At 40.6% G+C, this 19,870-nt stretch overlaps 1 pseudogene; it reads left to right on the top strand.

Moving 5' to 3' along the window:
- Positions 1-4,172: 4,172 nt before the first annotated feature.
- On the top strand, positions 4,173-5,259 carry LOC140624556 (heterogeneous nuclear ribonucleoprotein D-like pseudogene; annotated as a pseudogene).
- Positions 5,260-19,870: the final 14,611 nt, after the last annotated feature.

The raw sequence follows: 19,870 nt of genomic DNA on the forward strand, positions 1-19,870 counted from the left end.
ATCAAAACTCCCATGGGGCTCTCTATTTAGTTGGGAATCTGCTTCTCCCTACCCCCTCCCCTCTCCCCTGGCTCGTGCTCCCTTTCAAATAAACAAATAAAATCTAAAAAAAAAAAAAAAAAATTCCAAGAATCCAGATTGCTTAATGTGCTCTGTGCATTCACAGATTTCTAGTGCTAAAATCAAGAGGAACTTACAGCAGAGTAAAAGTACATCTTGAAAGGTTGCCAAAATATAAAGAAATATAAATTTGAAAAAAATAAAATATTCCAGGAGTCTAGCTGAGTTCCCTTGTGTCTGTCACTTGTGGTTCCTCAATTTACATTCAAATCAAGATTTGTCAACAGGGGGAGAGAGGGAATTCCCCAGGAGGAAACTGGGCTGTTCCTGGTAAGGGAGGTGATGCTCGTTACCACAAAACAACCTATGTACACTATACTAAGCAAGAGTAGACTATTAGTTTCTGTACTGTACTGTAAGCACCTAATGAATAGTGTCTCCCCAAAATTCATGTCCATGCAGAACCTCAGAATGTGACCTCACTTGGAAACAAGATCACTGCAGATGTAAGTAGTTGAGCATCAAGATGAGCTCTTACTGGATTAGGGTGGGCATGGCAAAAGAGGGCAGCCCAGGTGGCTCAGCGGTTTGGTGCAGCCTTCGGCCCAGGGCCTGATCCTGGAGACCGGGATCAAGTCCCGCATCAGGCTTCCTGCATGGAGCCTGCTTCTCCCTCGGCCTGTGTCTCTGCCCCTCTCTCTCTCTCTCCCTGTGTCTCTCATGAATAAATAAATAAAATTTTTAAAAAGGGCGGCAGGGCGGGGGGGGGGGGGAGAAGAAAACACTTTCTCCCGAAGAGAAGGTGATGTGAAGATGGAAGCAGAGACTGGAGTGCTATATCTACAAGTCACAGAATGTCAAGGATTACTAACAACCACCACAAGCTAGGAGAAGGCATGGATGGTTTTTCCCCTCAGACACTCCAGACAGAATTAACCCTGCCAACACTTTGATTTCAGACTTCTGGCCTCCCAAATAGTGAAATAATACATTTCTGTTGTTTTAAGCCATTCAGTTTGTGGTAATTTGTTATGGCAGCTCTAGGAAATTAATATAACCCCTAAAAACAATTCCTTTGTACAAAACCCTAAGTGGTGATACCATGAAAGAAGATGGTTAGTAAATGCATTTTTATGGAAGTGAATAAAAGTTCTCTTTTTCTATATCAAAAGGAAATACATCTATGAATGGTTTTGTTCATTTATTCCACAAAGAGCTACTGAATACCTTTTATGCACTGGGCATTGCTCTAGGGGCTGGAAATATAGTGGTGAACAAATTAGGTAAAATTAACAGAGCTTGCATTCAGAGGGGAAACAGTTACACAAGTAAACAGGACAAGACATAGTCTGCTGAGTTAGGGCTATAAAGAAGGTGAAACTGGATGATGTAATCTAAAGTGACAATAAAGGAGACAGGAGGTAGTGGGTGGTCAGGCAAGGAGAGAGAACTGAGACCAGAATTCTGAGAAGCCAACACTTGTGAACTAGAGGGAAAATATTCTAGACAAGAAGAACTGAGAAAATGGGAACTGAGTGACTACTACCAAGTGAGAGAGATGGATGGGGAGATTTAGGCAGAGGCAGATCACAACTTCTATTCTGAGATATGTCACGCAGGTAGAAGAGTTTAAGTAGGAGAATAACATCACCTGATTTAAACACTTAGGGCAGCCCGGGTGGCTCAGGGGTTTAGTGCCGCCTTCAGCCCAGGGCATGATCTTGGAGACCTGGGATCGAGTCCCACATCGGGCTCCCTGCATGGAGCCTGCTTCTCCCTCTGCCTGTGTCTTTGCCTCTCTCTCTCTCTCTGTCTCTCATGAATAAATAAAATCTTTTAAAAATGATAATAATAAATAAATAAACATTTAAAGTCAGTGTGCTCATGTGGGGAGATGATTGTAGAGAGCCAGAAGGAGCAACAGACACTTGGGAGACTGTAGCATTAGGCTGGATGGGAGCAGATGGAGCTTGGATTAGGGTGGTATTGTGGGGGTGCAAAGAAGTGGACTAATTCTGGCTATAAGGTAATTTGACAGGACTAGTAAGTATTACTTAAGTGCCTTCCTGGTCTAGCATCACTTGAAATTCTGTAAGAGCTACAAAAGATATCATATTACCAAGACGCTCCTATCCAGGAGTTTCACATTCAATCAGGCAGATAAGACATACATATATTTATAAAACATATGTAGACTCAAATGTATTATAATGTGATAGAAACAATAAATGCAGGAAAGAAGGCTCCAGAGAGGGTAGAGGTAACATGAGAAAGTCTGTAAACTTGAGGTGGGCCTTCAAAGATATGTGAAGATTGAAGGAGAGCATCCCAGGTTAGACAAAGCATGAACAAACAAGAAAAGTAGAGGTTGAATGTGCACTGTTTGCAGTGGGTGAATAAATTAATCTGACTGGATTAGAGTTTGTATACAGTGAATAATGACAACTAAATTAGATCAGTAAAGTGAAGAGAGACGATAGAGGGCTTTGAAATCCAGGTTGAATTTACATTTAATATTCTAGGCCAGAGGTCAGCAAGCATTTTCTGAAAGGACCAAATAATAAATATTTTAGGTTCTGTAGGTTGTATGGTCTCTGTTACAACTACTTAACTCTTCCACTGTGGTCTGAAAGCAGCCATAGATAATACTTTTTAAATGGGTGTGGCGGTTTTTCAATAAACTTTATTTATAAAAACAGGTGGCAGGCCAGATTTGGTCCTTGGATTATAGCAGCAGAGCAATAAAATAAAAATGGTGTTTTATGAATTTTTGAAGTAACCATGTGCAGGGGTAGGGAGCATTTCTTTGTTACCTGGCATCCATTTCCCCTATCCTCCTTCCTCATAGTTTCTGTGCTTCCAGCTAGATGTCATCTCCTCTCACATGTTTAGGAAGAAGCCAGCTGAATTCCTAGCTCTAGGAGTGGTCTCAGATTGGTTTAAATTCATCAGGTCATCCCATTCCCTATTCCATAAGGGTCTTATCATGTTACCCACACCTAAGCCACACAGTGCATGCCATTTCTGGGGCACAGAGGGTAGTTCAGGAAGGACATCTGAACCAAATTTGTGCAGGAACATGCAATGTTTCCTTTATAGTAATGGGGCTTCTAGGAAAGCAGCCTTCTGACTTCTCTGGAAGAGCCAACAAAAGGACACTCTCTTCCTTTCTTCTATATAGACATAAACCTTGGATTTCTGGATTTGGTTTGTTTTTCTGCTTGTGTGTTTGTTTTTAAAGAGAAGCCAAGTCTGGAACCATGCTGACAAGACTGAAGGCAGAACAGAGAAAGGTAAAGAAGAAAGATCTTTGATGACATGGTTAGGCCATTAAATCAAATCAACCCTCCAGCCTATCCTACCTTTGTCTTTTTAGTATTATTAACCAATAAATCACTTTCATTGCCTAAATCTGTTTTGAGTTTTTTATTACTTGAGATTAAAAGTAGGGACACCTGGGTGGCTCAGTCAGTTAAGCATCTGACTCTTGATCTCAGCTGCAGTCTTAATCTCAGGATCATGAGTTCCAGCTCCATGTTGTGCTCCACATCCAGCAGAGCCTACTTTAAAAAAAATAGTATTCCAGGGCAGCCCGGGTGGCTCAGCAGTTTAGTGCCACCACCAGCCCAGGGCGTGATCCTGGAGACCCGGGATCGAGTCCCACGTTGGGCTCCCTGCATGGAGCCTGCTTCTCCCTCTGCCTGTCTCTCTCTTTCTGTTTCTAATAAATAAATAAAATCTAAAAAAAAAAAAATAGCATTCCACTATCATAGAAAAATAATATGGAATGGGGAGATATGACAGGAGTTAGGCTAGATAGAAGACTAGGTATGAAGTGGTAAGGTACAAAGTGGCAGTGAGAAGGTCATTGAAAAAAGAGAATTAATATGTGAGGCTAGCTTATCTGCTCACATTTTTTAAAGATTTTATTTATTTATTCATGAGAGACACAGAGAGAGGCAGAGACATAGGCAGAGGGAGAAGCAGACTCCCTGCAGGACCCCTCCCAGGACCCTGGCATCATGCCCTGAGCAGAAGGCAGACACTCAACCACTGAGCCACCCAGGTGGTGGTCTGCTGGTCTGCTCACATTTTAAATCCAGCTCCACACAATGCTCTACCACCACTGCTGCCAGGGCTGGACTGCACTGCAGCAACTCCCGCATCCTCCCACCCCCAACTCCTACCCTCCCACCTACAACTCTGCCACCATTGAGGGCACGAACAAGTACAGCAATATAGAGAAATTTGAAGAGGGATTCAAGATCAATGCAAGCAAAAATCAGCAGAATGATGGGTTTTAGAACCAAAAGAACAACTGGATGGCAAATTGATAGACCCCAAAAGGGCCAAAGCTTTAAAAGGAAAAGAACCCCCAAAGAAGGTTTCTATGGGTGGACTGAGCCCAGATGCTTCTGAAGAACAAATTAAAGAATATTTTGGAGCCCTTTGAAGAGAATGAAAATATTGAACTTCCCATGGATACAAAAACAAATGAAAGAAGAGGATTTTGTTTTATCACATATACAGATGAAGAGCCAGGACAGAAACTGTTAAAGAACAGATTATCAGGGGATCCCTGGGTGGCTCAGCAGTTTAGCACCTGCCTTTGGCCCAGGGTGTGATCCTGGAGTCCCGGGATCGAGTCCCACATCAGGCTCCCTGCATGGAGCCTGCTTCTCTGCCTGTGTCTCTGCCTCTGTGTGTGTGTGTCTCTCATGAATAAATAAATAAATAAAACCTTAAAAAAAATAAAAAAGAACAGATTATCATTAAACTGGTTCTGGGGAGTGTGAAACCAAAGTTGCGCAACCCAAAGATGTGTATAGGCAGCAACAGCAACAACAAAAAGGAGGAAGAGGGGCTGCAGCTGGTGAACCAGGTGGTACTAGGGGTTGTGGACAAAGTTGGGGCCAAAACTGGAACCAAGGATTTAAAAACTACTATGATCAAGGGTATGGAAATTACAATAGTGCCTATGGTGGTGATCAAAACTATAGTGGCTATAACAGCTACGATTATAGTGGGTATAACTAGGGGAACTATGAGTATGGACACGGATATGCAGACTCTAGTAGACAACAGAGCACTTATGACAAGGTGTCTTAAGGGGGTGGCAATCACCAAAATAATTACCAGCCACAGGAGGATGTTGGAGAAAACAGTGGGAACTTCATTGCAGGCTGTGTATCACCTTGACCACATCTATCTCTGGGGGTCACACATTGCAGGCAAGCACAAGGCATACATCAGAAAACTATGTCCTGTGGAGATTGCTAAACTAACCCATCTTGCAAGATGACATTGAAGATTGGTCTTCTGTTGACCTAAGATGATTATTTTGGTTTTCTTTTTGAAATATTTATTTATTTTTTTATTCATTCATTCATGATAGACAGAGAGAGAGAGAGAGAGAGAGAGAGGCAGAGACACAGGCAGAGGGAGAAGCAAGCTCCATGCCGGGAGCCCAATGTGGGACTCGATCCCGGGACTCCAGGATTGCGCCCTGGGCCAAAGGCAGCGCCAAACCACTAAGCCACTCAGGGATCCCCGATTATTTTGTAAAAGACTTTCTAGTGTACAAGACACAACTGTATCCAACTGTATATAACCACCAGTTAGTTTTCTTTGTTTTTACTTTGTCTTTTGCTGTGTTAAGACTTGATGTAGATGTGTGTTTATAAAAATTTCATTTGTATAAACATACTATTTATTTGTATAACATGATTTCATGTTAAACCTCAAATAAATGCTTCTTTATGTGGAAAAAAAATATATATGAGGCTATCTATATTGATTTGCACAGAATTCCCACATAGAATAAAAGGCTAAGGGAAATAAATTAAGGAGTATGGGAAGTGAGGAGTTTGAGCCCACTCACAAGAAAAGACATGTAAAACAAGGTTAAAGGTTAAAGAGGCATTGATTTTTATGGCAGCCCGGGTGGCTCAGTGGTTTAGCGCCGCCTTCAGCCCAGGGTGTGATTCTGGAGACCTGGGATCGAGTCCTATGAGTCCCATGTCGGGCTCCCTGCATGGAGCCTGTTTCTCCCTCTGCCTGTCTCTGCCTCTCTCTCTCTCTCTCTCTCTTTCTCTCTCTCTCTCTGTGCCTCTCATGAATAAATTAAATCTTTAAAAAAGAAAAAGAGAGACATTGATTTAAATCCTTAGCCTAATCATAGTCCAAAAGATGATATCATCCTAAAAACAGAGATGTAGGGCAACAAGTATTTAAAACCTATAAAGTGAAAAAAAAAAAAAAAAAAAAAAAAAAAAAAAAAAATAAAACCTATAAAGTGAAAAATAAATAAATAAATAAATAAATAATAAAAAACCTATAAAGCGCTCACTACAAAAGGTACAATCAGGGTCCATAAAACAGTGTGCAAAACTATAAGTATGGTGAAAAGAAAAAAATCTGCAAAAATAAGATAAATTAATGAGAATTTTTTGGCTATATCTTGGAATGGAAAAGGGGTCAGATTAAGAACTAAAGGGCAGCCCGGGTGGCTCAGCGGTTTGCCGCCGCCTTCAGCCCAGGGCGTGATTCTGGAGACCCGGGATCAAGTCCCACGTCAGGCTCCCTGCATGGAGCCTGCTTCTCCCTCTGCCTGTGTCTCTGCCTCTCTCTGTGTCTCTCTCATGAATAAATAAATAAAATCTATTAAAAAAAAAAAGATTAAGAACTAAAGGCACAAGGGGAAAGGTAATGGAAACTCTCATTAGAAAGGGCAGGACTACATAAAAAACAAAAAAGAAAAGAAAGGGCAGGACTGAGATGCCTGGGTGGCTTCAGCAGTTTGGCACCTGCCTGGAGACCCGGGATTGAGTCCCACATCCGGCTCCCTGCATGGAGCCTGCTTCTCCCTCTGCCTGTGTCTCTGCCTCTCTCTCTTTCTGTGTGTCTCTCATAAATAAATAAATAAATAAATAAATAAATAAATAAATAAATAAATAAATAAATAAATAAGGAAAAGGCAGGTCTGATCAAGCCATCCCACTTCTTCATATTTTCATATTTTTCATACATACCAGGACACATTCTGTTAATAGAACATGTAGTCATTGATGTATTAACTCCTATAAGCTCCTATAGAGTAAACAAGGCAAACAGATGGGAACAACTAGAAGAAAAAGGCTCAGGTACAGTTCACACCAAATCACTGAATCTTCATATTTCAGTAATGTAAAGGTAAATAAAACACCACTGGGTTCCCAGTCCAACTTGTAAGAAGCTGAAAGTTGGGGCATCTGGGTGGCTCCGTTGGTTAAGTGTCTGCCTTGGGCTCAGGTCATCATCTCAGGATCCTGGGATCAAGCCCTGCATCAGGCTCCCTTCAATGGAGAGCCTGCTTCTCTCTCTCCCTCTGCTCCTCCCCTTTCTTTGTACACCCTCTGTTCTCTCAAATAAATAAATAAAATCTAAAAAAAAAAAAAAGCTGAAAGTTGTCACTCCAAGTTAATAACAAATAAAAAAATGAACAAACTGAAAAATCAGATCCAAAAGAGAAGTGAAGTCATAGGGCAAACTGTTGCTCCTCAAACTGGAGGGACCAACAGCAAATACAGAGAACCACAACTTCCCAGAGCAACAAACTCTGCAGAAACCAATACCAGGGTGGGGAAACCTGAACTGTAATTTATGAATTGTGGGGTACTCAATGTGGATAACTCTGAGAGTTAAAAACTCCAGGGCAACCCAGTCACTGGAGGCTCCCACACACTTGTGAATTTTAACTCTTGGATCTCTATTATATTCTCACAGTGAATATCACAGAAAAATCCACACCTCTCCTTCTCCACCATGTTTTTGGCAGGGGAAAGGGAAAAGGAACCACTTAAAAATACACCAGAGCATTCTGTTCTTAACAAGGTCTGTCTTTAGAAGGTTACTATTTAATCACAGCCTCACCTGCTAGGGTTTTAGCAGAGCCTACCTAACTAGCCTGGGGGAAGGGAAAGTCCCACGTCCAGCCCCCTCTAACCATCCTGTCTCACTTAAGGTATGGAGGGAGGAGGACTGGGCAGCACATTTGAGGTTCACAGTCCAAAGGCACAGGTACACTAAAAGACTGAATCCAGATCATAAGATTATAAAATACTTCCCTTCTCCTCCACCCTACCATCACAGTACTAGAGGCCTACTCACAGCAGGTCCTTTTACCTTGTACATCATGCCCAGCTACCAAGAAAAAATTACAAGGTACACTAAAAAGCAAAAAACATAGGTGGAAGAGACACAGAGAGCCTCAGAACCAGACTCAGATACAGAATGGATGTTGGAATTATCAGATCAGGAATTTAAAATAGCTATCATTAATATGCTAAGAGCTCTGATAAGTAGACAGCATGCAAGAACAGATGGGCAATGTAAGCAGAGAGATGGAAATTCTAGGAAAGCACCAAAAAGAAATGCCAGAGATTAAAAAAAAAAACAACAACCCTGAACAGGGTTTTGTAACAAAAATGAACAATGCCTTTGTTGGACTTATTAGTAGACTGGACACAGCTGAAACAAGAATCTCTAAGTTTAAAGATACTTTAATAGAAACCTCCAAAACTGAAAAGCAAAGAGAAAATAAGACTGAAAAAATAAAAAGAACAAAATATCCAAGAACTGGGCACAAAAGATGTAACATATGCATAATGCGAATACCAGAAGAAATAAACAGAAGAAATATCTGAAACCATAATGATCAAGAATTTGCCCCCAAATTAATATCAGACACTAAATCATATATCCAGGATGCTCAGAGATTACCAAACAGGATAAATCCCCCCCAAAAAACTACACCTAGTCATATCATTTTTAAACTACAGAAAATAAGCCAGAGGATAAAAATATATTACCTACAGAGGAGCAAAGATGAGGAGGACATGTGACTTCTCAGAAACCATGAAAGTAAGAATAAAGTGGAGTGAAATGTTGAGTGTTGACAGAAAAACCCACCAACCTAAAATTCTGTAGCTTACAAAATTATCTTTAAAAAATGAAGAAGAAATACTTTCTCAGACAGACAAAAACTAAGGGAATTCATTGCCAGTAGACCAGCCTTGCAAGAAAATTTAAGAGGATCTTGAGAGAGAGGGAAAATGATACATACCAGATACTTGTATCTATACAAAGAAAGGAAGAGCACTGGAAAAGTGAAGGCAAAATAAAACTTTTCATTTTTCTTTTTCTGATCCAACAGATAACAGTTTGTTCACAATAATAACAACACTAGAGGGGCACTTAAGTGGCTCAGTTGGTTAAGCATCTGCCTTCACCTCAGGTCATGATCTCAGGGTCCCGGGATCAAGCTCCATGTCAGGCTCCCTGCTCAGCAAGGAGTCTGCTTCTCCTCTGCCTCTCCCCACTGTTCATGCATGCTCTTTCCCTCAAATAAGTAAATAAAATCTTTTAAAATAATAACAACAATAACACTGGATTCAACTATATATGCTTACATATGTATATATGTATAATTCTATATAAATAAAATTAATGGTAAGAATGATATAAGGGACAGGAGGGAAAATCAGGCTTATTTTGTTATGATAAAGCATTGTACTACCCATGAAGAAATATAGTATGAAAGTGGACTTGGATTAGATGTAAATGTATACTATAATTTCTAATGCAAACACTGAAAAATGAAGCAAAATAGACGTATACCTGATATGCTAAGAAGGAGTGAAAATGGAATCATAAAGCAATCAATTAAAGCCACAAAAGGCAGAAAAGGGATCACAAATAGAAAATAATAACAAATGTGGTAGCTATTAATCTAACTATATCAATAATCATTTTGAATGTCAACAGTCTGAATGCACCAATTAAAACAGAGATTGGGCAGCCCTGGTGGCGAAGCAGTTTAGCGCCGCCTGCAGCCCAGGGCATGATCCTGGAGACCCGAGATCGAGTCTCACATCGGGCTCCCTGCATGGAGCCTGCTTCTCCCTCTGCCCGTGTCTCTGCCTCTCTTTCTCTCGGTGTGTCTCTATGAATGAATAAATAAAATCTTAAAAAAAAAAAAAAACACAGAGATTGTCAGAGTGGATCAAAAAAAAAAAAAAAAAAAAAAAAAAAACATGACCCAGGAGAGAGGAGTGATGGCAGCAAAATGGCAGTAGAGGAATTTCGTTTCCTCCCAAAAGCACCAATCTGAACAGCTATGCATGTATGAAAACACTTTCTCAAGAGTCAAAGATTCCAGGTGATAGAACACAGAATCTGGGTGAAGCACAGAGGTAGGAAAAGATGCAGAGGATGATAGAAAATAAATTCACATTGTTCCTATCACCCATCCTCTAAGCCTGGATAGCTTAGGCCAAGAGAGAGACTTTCCCCATATCAGAAGATAAGTAAAGTGACTACACAGTTTCACTGTGGACCCCAGAGCTAACCAGTCCCAGTCAATCCTGCAGCCTTAGGTGGCTCTCTACAGTCTCTGTCCTACAAACCCAAGTCTCCAGATCACCCCAGTACCTTTAGGCTTCCAAGGCCCAGGGCTCCTGAAAGGATCCTGAGAACCCAGATTCTTGGCACAACCCAGCACTAGTCACCACCCATGGCCCTGGGTAGTTCCTAATAGTTTCCACAAACCCAGGCTCCAGGTGGGTACCCACAAACCCAGGGTCCTGGCTGGGCCCAGTACAAGGCTGACTACCATAGACCCAGGCTTTCTGCCCATTCCAGCACCAGGCCAGCCCCGGTGACTCCAGGCCCCATACTAACCCCCAGTGTCATGCTGGCCCCAATGGATCTAGACTCCAGACAAGGTGCCACAGACCCAGGCTCCTAGCGTACCCCATCACCAGGCCAGCTTCCATGGTCCTACCCTTAACACTGGCTCCCAAGACCCAGGCTCATGCTCCATACTAGCACCAGTCTGGGCCTGCAGACCTAACCTCTAGGCTGGCCCCCAAGGCCCCAGGTAATAGGATGACTCCTCCAACCCTAGTGCCAGGCTGGCCCCAGTGGTCACAGCCTCCAGGCTGGCTCCATGGAATCAGAAGGACTTTGGGTTTCAGATCTCCAGAAATATAAGATAGTAAGCCACTGTTTTAAGCCACTAAATGTGTGGTGATTTGTTACAGCAACAATAGAAACTAATATAACATGCATATTTCCCTGGTAGTGCAGGACCCAAAAAGCCCACCAATCTGAATTTCCTCTCAAGAGGAACATCACCTAGGGAGCCTCAGTGAATGCCTCTCTACTAGAGCTGGAGAATTTCTGAGGAGGGAGAAGGTTCACTCACACTATGCCTCATCTGGGTCATGAGCACATCCTGACTTCTGGCAAGGATGGAGAGAGCTACTGAGGATGTCCCAAATGGTATGACAGTACCACTACTAAGTGATCTGGTCTGTATGCCCAAGACAGAACTGTAAACTCTAAGCAACTACAATATTTTGTGGGGCTTACAGAGAAACTGTAACTCAAGGGTGGGTCAGGTTGCAGTTTACCAGCAGAGAGGGAACATCAGAAGTGGTAATAACTAACCTGGGACTGTGGAGAAAGTGAAAATAAACTCCAGGCATGCAATTCTTGAACTTAAGCTAAGTAGGCAAGTAGACTTCTGTAGGGACTTTGGTGACAGATGAGATATATGTGGCCTACGAGCTCCCCAGGCACAAACCCTGCTTCTGTTTAGAGTGCTAATAAATGGGGGCTTCATGGCATGGCACAGATGAGAGCCCTCAGGCAGTGATTGTAGGAGAGAAGAGTATTTGGGGGGAATCCCACATGGCAAGGCCTCAGATTTGGGGGCTATCCAGGCAGAGAGAATTTGAAAATGGCAGAATTTCAAGAAGGTCAGGCTGTGCCTTTTTATTGAAAAGGCAGAGTTGAGGGGTGGTACACAATATAGTGAGAAAGGAAAAAGCCATCTGCCTAGCCAGCTAAGGCAACTGAACCTATCCTTTAGGTTCTCCCTCCCATGCACAGGTCCATCCTAACCTGGGCAAGGTTACAGTGACAACAATAACACTTCTTAGAGTGGATGGAAGGGAAAGCTGATACTGGTGAGAAGTGGAATCATCCCTCAGGCCCACCTAACTATCCGATTCACTTGGTGAGAGGAAAACAGGTTCTCATTAAAGGTGGTCCTTTTCAGCCTGGGCTAGCCTAACACGCAGGTCATACCTCTGAAAACATTACACTTGACACTTGAACAACAGGGGTTTTAGGGGCACCAACCCTTCACACAGTTGAAAATCTTGTTTAACTTCTGACTCCCTCAAAATATAACTATTAGTAGCCTACTGCTGACTAGAAGCCTTAATGATAATATAAGCAGTCAATAATGCATACTTCATAGGTTACATGTATTGTAAGCTGTATTCTTATAATAAAGTAAGCTAGAGAAAAGAACATGTTATTAAGAAAATCATAAGATACATTTACAGTATTAATCAAAAAATTTATCAAAAAAAATCTGCATGTAAGTGGACCCCCATAGTTCAAATCCATGTTCCTTAAGGGTCAACGATATTTTATATCAATAGAAATGCCTCCTTTGCTGGGATGATTGCTAATGAAACCCTTTGAGAACATGGAAGTATCCAAAAGGTTTGGATTTGCCAGTGTAAGTAATAGTCTCCAATGGGTAATAGTTGGAATGTTATGGGTAGAAGCTTATTCTCATCAGCTTGAAATGCTATTAAGGATCCTATATGAAGGCCCAATGATTTTCATTAGATAGAGCAGAGTATACAAACGAGCCAAATCAATCACAGGTGGGCACAACTGGGTGTCTGATCCAATCCTGGAGCAGGCAAAAGAGAGTAGATAATAGATAGAGGACTGCAAGGGGATCCCTGGGTGGCGCAGCGGTTTGGCGCCTGCCTTTGGCCCAGGGCGCGATCCTGGAGACCCGGGATCGAATCCCACGTCGGGCTCCCGGTGCATGGAGCCTGCTTCTCCCTCTGCCTGTGTCTCTGCCTCTCTCTCTCTCTCTGTATGACTATCATAAATAAAATAAAAAAAGAGAAGAAAAAAAAAAAAAAGAGGACTGCAAGAGTCAGAGCCCAAATTCCAACAACCAGTTCTGAAGTTGAACCAAGGGCCTGAGGAAGTAGGTAGGTACAGGAGGCCAGAGCAGGGTTCAGATGTGGAACACCTTCTAGGAATGTAATCACAAGATTACTTTCTTCTAAATCGTTGGTTTTTTGATATAGCTGGCATGGAACTATAAAGTGACTTTTGCTCAAGGACTTCCTAAAGGCCCTGCCAGACATTTGACAAACAGATGATAAGTATATCCCTTCTAGACATTTGACAAACATGTGATAAGCATATCCACAGTATGATTAGTGGCCATTAGCTCACACGTTCTGCATTTGCTTACTCCTCTCAAACTGTAAGGCCTCATCTCTTCTCTATCTCTAGGAGAAATACACGTTGACCCTAAGATCATTTATATTTCCACGAGCTGATAGTGCTTTGCTATCTACAGATTTTGATCTCTTTGTACATTCCTATCTCATTTTATTCTCCCTTGGGAGTTTTTTTTTTTAATATTTTATTTATTCATTCATGAGAGAAAGGCAGAGACACAGGCAGAGGGAGAAGCAGGCTCCATGCAGGGAGCCTGACATGGGACTTGATCCCGGGTCCCCAGGATCACATCCTGGGCCAAAGGTGGCGCTAAACTGCTGAGCCATCCAAGCTGCCCTCCCTTGAGAGTTTTTTTTATCTAGATTCTACAGCAGGAGCTACAGAAGTAGTTTTCTCTGATTTGGGCAGGAACTTTCTACACTTTGAATCTAGAGTGGGGCTTTAATAATATATGAGAATTTGAAAAATGGTCCAAAGGGAGCACTAGGGTGGCTCAGTGGATTAAGCATCTGACTTTGGGTCAGGTCATGATTGCAGGGTCCTGGGATCTGCCTGGTATTGGCCTTGTGTCAGCCTTGCATCAGTCCCACATGGGCCCATGTGGCTCTAAACTCAACAGCAAGTCTGCTTCTCCCTCCCTCTGCCCCTCTCCCAACTCCTGCATGCACATACTGTCAAATAAATCAATAAAATCTTAAAAAAAAAAAAAGAATGACATAAAGAATAACAACTTTAAAAGACTTTTAACTTTTAGAAGAAAATAACCTTGATGCAAGGGAGAATTTTTTAAATAAGACCCCAAACATACAAACTATAAAGTAAAAAGATTAGTAAAAAGCCATATTTAAGAAAATAACATCTCTACAGAAAAATAAGAGAAATTATGATTGTTTCTCAAAAACCAAATTTTCAGAGACTGTGAAATGACTGCACCAGGGTGGCTACAAAATCCACAACACAGTAAATGTACTGGCTTTGTTACTGAGTGTGCTATGAAATTACTTTATCCATTTTCACCAGCAACTTTTTGACTGGGATTTGATAATGGCACTATAGTGAAGAAATGGTGTGTATACACAAGACACAATGATAGTGGTCAGTTTTGCTTTGTTTTGCTTTTCTCTACAAAGGACAAACCAAAAAATAGGTTTCACGTGAGGAACAACGTTCTGATAGGAAAACAGCTATCGAAATGGCTTTCTGAAGAAAATTGCCAGATTTACTGTGCTCTTTTTCTTATCATGAGAACATACTCCCCCCTGCCCCCATAGAGCATTGAGGCTCTAGAAAAATCTTCTGCTCTCCTCTAAGACAAATATTCTTGCCTGCTCTTGAAACAGATGTGTAACTTCTAGTTTATTCCCTAAATGAGTAGCTCTTAAATAGTGATTTGCATGAGAATCATCTGCAGAGGGGATCCCTGGGTGGCTCAGCGGTTTAGCGCCTGCCTTTGGCCCAGGGCGCAATCCTGGAGTCCCAGGATGAGTCCCACGTCAGGCTCCCGGCATGATGGAGCCTGCTTCTCCCTCTTCCTGTCTCTGCCCCTCTCTCTATGTATATCATAAATAAGTAAATCTTTTTTTTTTTTTTTTTTTTTTTTTTTAAAGAATCATCTGCAGAATCTAGAAAAAAAGTTCACATCTTGGACCCAATCCCAGGGACGTTGATTTAGTGGGTTTGGCTGCGGCCCTGGCATCTACATTTTTAAAATTTATATTCCCCAAGTGATTCTGGTATGAAGCCCTGATTGAAAACAACTCCTACAGACCTTTGGACTCCTATGATTAAGCATTTTGTTTTTTACCACTCTGTACCTCAGTCCTTATGACTGATCCCCGCCCTTATGTTTTTCACCTATTTGCTCACTTGACTCTCCCATGTCCTCGATCAGTAACCCAATACTTATATGTAAATCAGATTAACAAATAATGTGTACAGCAAGCAGGCAGCCTGTTAGCACCAACTTGCTGGCTTATAATAATGAAATGGAAAGACTGAGAAGATGAGAAAATGCTAAGAGAAAGAATGACAGAGTGCTTGAAAGCATATGAAGAAGAGAGACCTAAAAGAGGAGACAATGAAACAGCGCTTGTCAGATGGGAAGAAGTGTCTAAAATCTAGCCCTCCTCCCTTTATCTTTTTGTAGAATATCATTTATAGCATAATCTCTGCACCAGCTGTCTCCTTCCCAACAGCTTCCCTGTTGGTTGTCTAATCTCAGTGGAACTGATACAAAATTTCTCTTATTTCTCTTTCTGGGAGCAAAGAAGACAAACTCCTCTTTCTCAGATTACTTTGTAATTACTTCCACTAATGCACTGCATTTTTTGAAATGTCTAGCTATGCCCCTGAAAGTTTTTTTCCTCCAACCTCTCTCACCGGCTAAACTCCTTGAAGCGTAAATCACCTTCCTTTCCTGCTTACCACCTTCTCAAGTTAGCACAGGAATTTTAGACATATCATACTCTAATTTTTGACACACATGATTGGATAAGCAAGATTACAGTGTTGAAAAGAGATATTCAGGGAGATGTTTCTTCATTGGGATCACTGGTTATGGTTCCAAGATGTCTAAAAACTGTTTCAATTGCCCTCAAGGATAATCTTCTTTTGCCTCTAAAATATACAACTCCATTCACTAGGGCAAACATTGGGCTTGAATTCTTGATACTTATTCTTGGTTTGACAAAGACCTTTATGTCTATTAAAAAAAAAAAAAAAAAGGCCTTAACTAGCTATGGGCAACACATGAAAGAAATTTCTAAGAACCTTCTAAGAATTTTATCAAATTTTAACATTACTATGAACATCTTGTCTCCAAAATATTTGAGTATAATAAATCCATGTGAGTGGGTTTGAGTTAGGCCATTAAAATGAATAAGTCAGACTTAAGGATATAGGTAACCATCCTACTAGCTATAGAAGCCTAGGTTGCAAGTAAGGCTGTATGGAAAAGCCTACTTATATCAACTTTAATCTCTAAGAAAAATCATCTCCAACTTTAGTGTCTAGGCCTCTTTCCAACTTGGTTCTTAAATAAGTTTTGGAATTCTGGGGACATATAAATATTTGTAGAATTAACTACTGGGACACTATTTATCCTACTTAGTCTATATCACAACCAAAGATGATACTCCCATGAGTGATTGTGTTTCAATCATTGTCAATCAATCATGATCTAGTTCCTCTGTTGCCACACAGAGACTTGAGTTCTTATCCTTCTTCTCTGTCAGTTATTTTGGTTAATAGTTGAAAGAAGTAGAATAAGAGTAGGTATTTCCCTTCTAAGCGATTCTCTAAATACAGAAACTTCACAAACTTGCTTAGCCGGCATTCCAAGAGTTAGTAGGTCAACATATATTTATCAAGTGTCTACTATGTGCCAAGCACTGAGGATTCTATGGAAATTAACACAGATAGAACACCTGCCCATCCAAAGAGGGAAGGAGGCTAGAACTCCTGGTGTACATATTCTACTGGAAGAATGCTTCTGTGGTCTGTGCTTACTTGTTTGCTGAGGATGTGTTAGACTTCTTTTGAGCTATTTACTCAAAAAATTCTACTCATACATTACCTAGAGTAATAATTTCTTACTGCAAAGTCAAATCTAAATCTGCAGTTTTCTCCACTTCCTCTTTATATATATATAAAAAAATTTATATATAACATCTTACATATATAATATATATAAATATATATACAACATTGGTTAGTTTTATAGGTTTTCATCATAGAGATTACTTAAATTACAGAATCCTTACACATTTATGACTCTTTCTTTAATAACAGACTATAAAATAAATTTTGTCTGTGAGCACATTTTTAAGTGAGCAAACCAGCAGTAAAACCAGGAGTATTTTTTTGTTTTTCATTTTCATGTTTCTGATCTCCAACTCTTTTCCAAAAAAAAAAAAAAAAAAGTAGTCAACACAAAACCACAGATATAAAGAAGCTAAGTCCTGAAACAAATTGGATGGGCCCCCAATGCCATCATACTTCTATTATGTGACTTCTGTACCCTATCTTACCTAAGTCATTTAACTTTCAGTTTCATAATCTAATAATTCTGGTTTCATTGTTCTTCTTAACTTCTTAAATGCTTGCCCAGAAAAGCCTCTGCCTATTTAAGCACATTTGAGCCTTACCCAACATTAATAAGTTCAATAACAAGGTGAGATGTTTAGATTCCACTTTTCCTCACTGCTTTTGTAAAAATACACACACATATATATATACAATACATATATACACATATATATTGCATTTACCAGTTCATTATAAAGGAATATGATAAAGGATACAGATGGAACAGATGTAGATGAGGTGTGTGGGAAAGGGCGCTGAGCTTCCATGCCCTCTCCGGGAATGCCAGTCTTGTAGCACCTCCAAGTGTTCACCAACCTGGAATCTCTGTAAGAATATTTTAAGAGTAGATTGAAAAGGGGGTAGTAATTATGTATTTAAAAAAAATACAAACAGGGCAGCCCGTGTGGCTCAGGAGTTTAGCGTCGCCTTCAGCTCAGTGCATGATCCTGGAGACCCAGGATCCAGTCCCACGCTGGGCTCCCTGCATGAAGCCTGCTTCTCCCTCTGCCTGTGTCTCTGCCTCTCTCTCTCTGTCTCTAATGAATAAATAAATAAAATCTTAAAAAAACAACAACCATAAGCAGACATCCATGCATATGTGTATATATTTTTTATATGTGTATATTAAAAGGTAAGTTTCAGGGTTTTATCTTGACAGACCAGAAATTAAATTATTTAATTATAGCATTTAAAGTAACCAAACACCTCCCCACAAGCATAATTTGGGAGAATATTTAAATAAGGCTATAAACCTGGGCCAAGTTAAATGCTGGAAAAAATAAGAAATACGGCTACTCTAAAAAAGCTATGCCACAGTTGCTTATATCAGTTAGTTCCAATTGAATAAAACGTAAGTTTTAACAGCCTGATAGCTTGTAGGCAATTCTGTTTTAGTCAATTATTCAAAAACCATTTACAGGGGCCCCTGGGTGGCTCACCGGTTGAGCATCTGCCTTCAGCTCAGGTCTTGATCCTGGGCTCCTGGGATGGAGTCCCTCATCAGGCTCCCTACAGGGAGCCTGCTTCTCCCTCTGCCTATGTCTCTGCCTCTCTGTATAAAATCTTAAAACACACACACACACACACACACACACACATTTATGGAACACCTAAGAATACAAAGATTAACTTTGTAAAGAATTAGCCTTAACCTTGTATAAATTCATATATTACATGGTTATCAATGCTCTTAAATTGTTCTATTTTACGGATGGATTTTATATACCTACATAGTTTAATATACAGTAGTGACTTTTAAATTTTAGAAAAATACTATATTATTCACCATTTGCACATAACCAAAATATATACTTTATGACTTATTTCATGCTTTTTCTTGATAACATTAATGTATTTTTTATAGAAATTCTGAGAACTATTCTACAAAGAAAAAAATCATGTGTATTTTTACCACTCAGATATACTCTTGGCATTTTCTTTTCTTTTTAAAGATTTTATTATAATGGAGAGGATGATGACAACTCCTTCAAGAAGATAGATTGAGGGATGCCTGGGTGGCTCAGTGGTTGAGCGTCTCTGCCTCTGGCTCAGAGTCTGATCCTGGAGTCCTGGGATTGAGTCCCACATCAGGCTCCCTGCATGGAGCTTGCTTCTCCCTCTGCCTGTGTCTCTGCTTCTCTCTCTCTGTCTCTCATGAATAATAAATAGAAAAAGAAAGAAAGAAAGAAAGAAAGAAAGAAAGAAAGAAAGAAAGAAAGAAAGAAAGAAAGAAAGAAAGAAAGAACTAGATAATTTGTTAGGGCTTTAGATTTTAGACCTATAATCAAATTATTTTCTTGTAGCTACTTCTCTCATTTGAAATATTTCTTCATCTTCAGATAATAGAATGGTAGAAAATAATGGAACTTTAGAACTAGGAAGGCTGTTAGAGGCTGTCTGACTCAATTCCTCTTCCTTATTGTAATGGAGTAAGGACTTCTGTTCACTGTCTTATCCCTCTTCTTTGGCCCTATAAGTAATCCAGTCCCATCAGCACTTCCTTTGTAATGTCTCTCAGGCTGTTCCTACTTTTTTCATTATCATCGCTCCAAAGTACATGTTTTCATTTCCTAGTGTGTAGGTTCTTTCCAAAGTCATCTGCTTTTCTTGCCTTCAGTCTCTTTCTCAACTAATCCTGGGAAAGCTTCCAGGTTACATATACAAAAACAATGTGATCATTATGACACATTCCCGTCAAAACATATTTAATGGTTTTACTGTGGTCAGAGGATAAGGCAAGACCCAAACTCTAAGCCTAACCTAAAGAACCTCTTAGGGATGCCTGGGTGGCTCAGCCGTTGAGCATCTGCCTTTGGCCCAGGGTGTGATCCCAGGGTTCTGGGATTGACTCCCATGTTGGGCTCCCTGCAGGGAGCCTGCTTCTCCCTCTGCCTGTGTC

This window comes from Canis lupus, chromosome 34 (assembly GCF_048164855.1).
Source record: "Canis lupus baileyi chromosome 34, mCanLup2.hap1, whole genome shotgun sequence".
Classification (NCBI taxonomy): domain Eukaryota; kingdom Metazoa; phylum Chordata; class Mammalia; order Carnivora; family Canidae; genus Canis; species Canis lupus.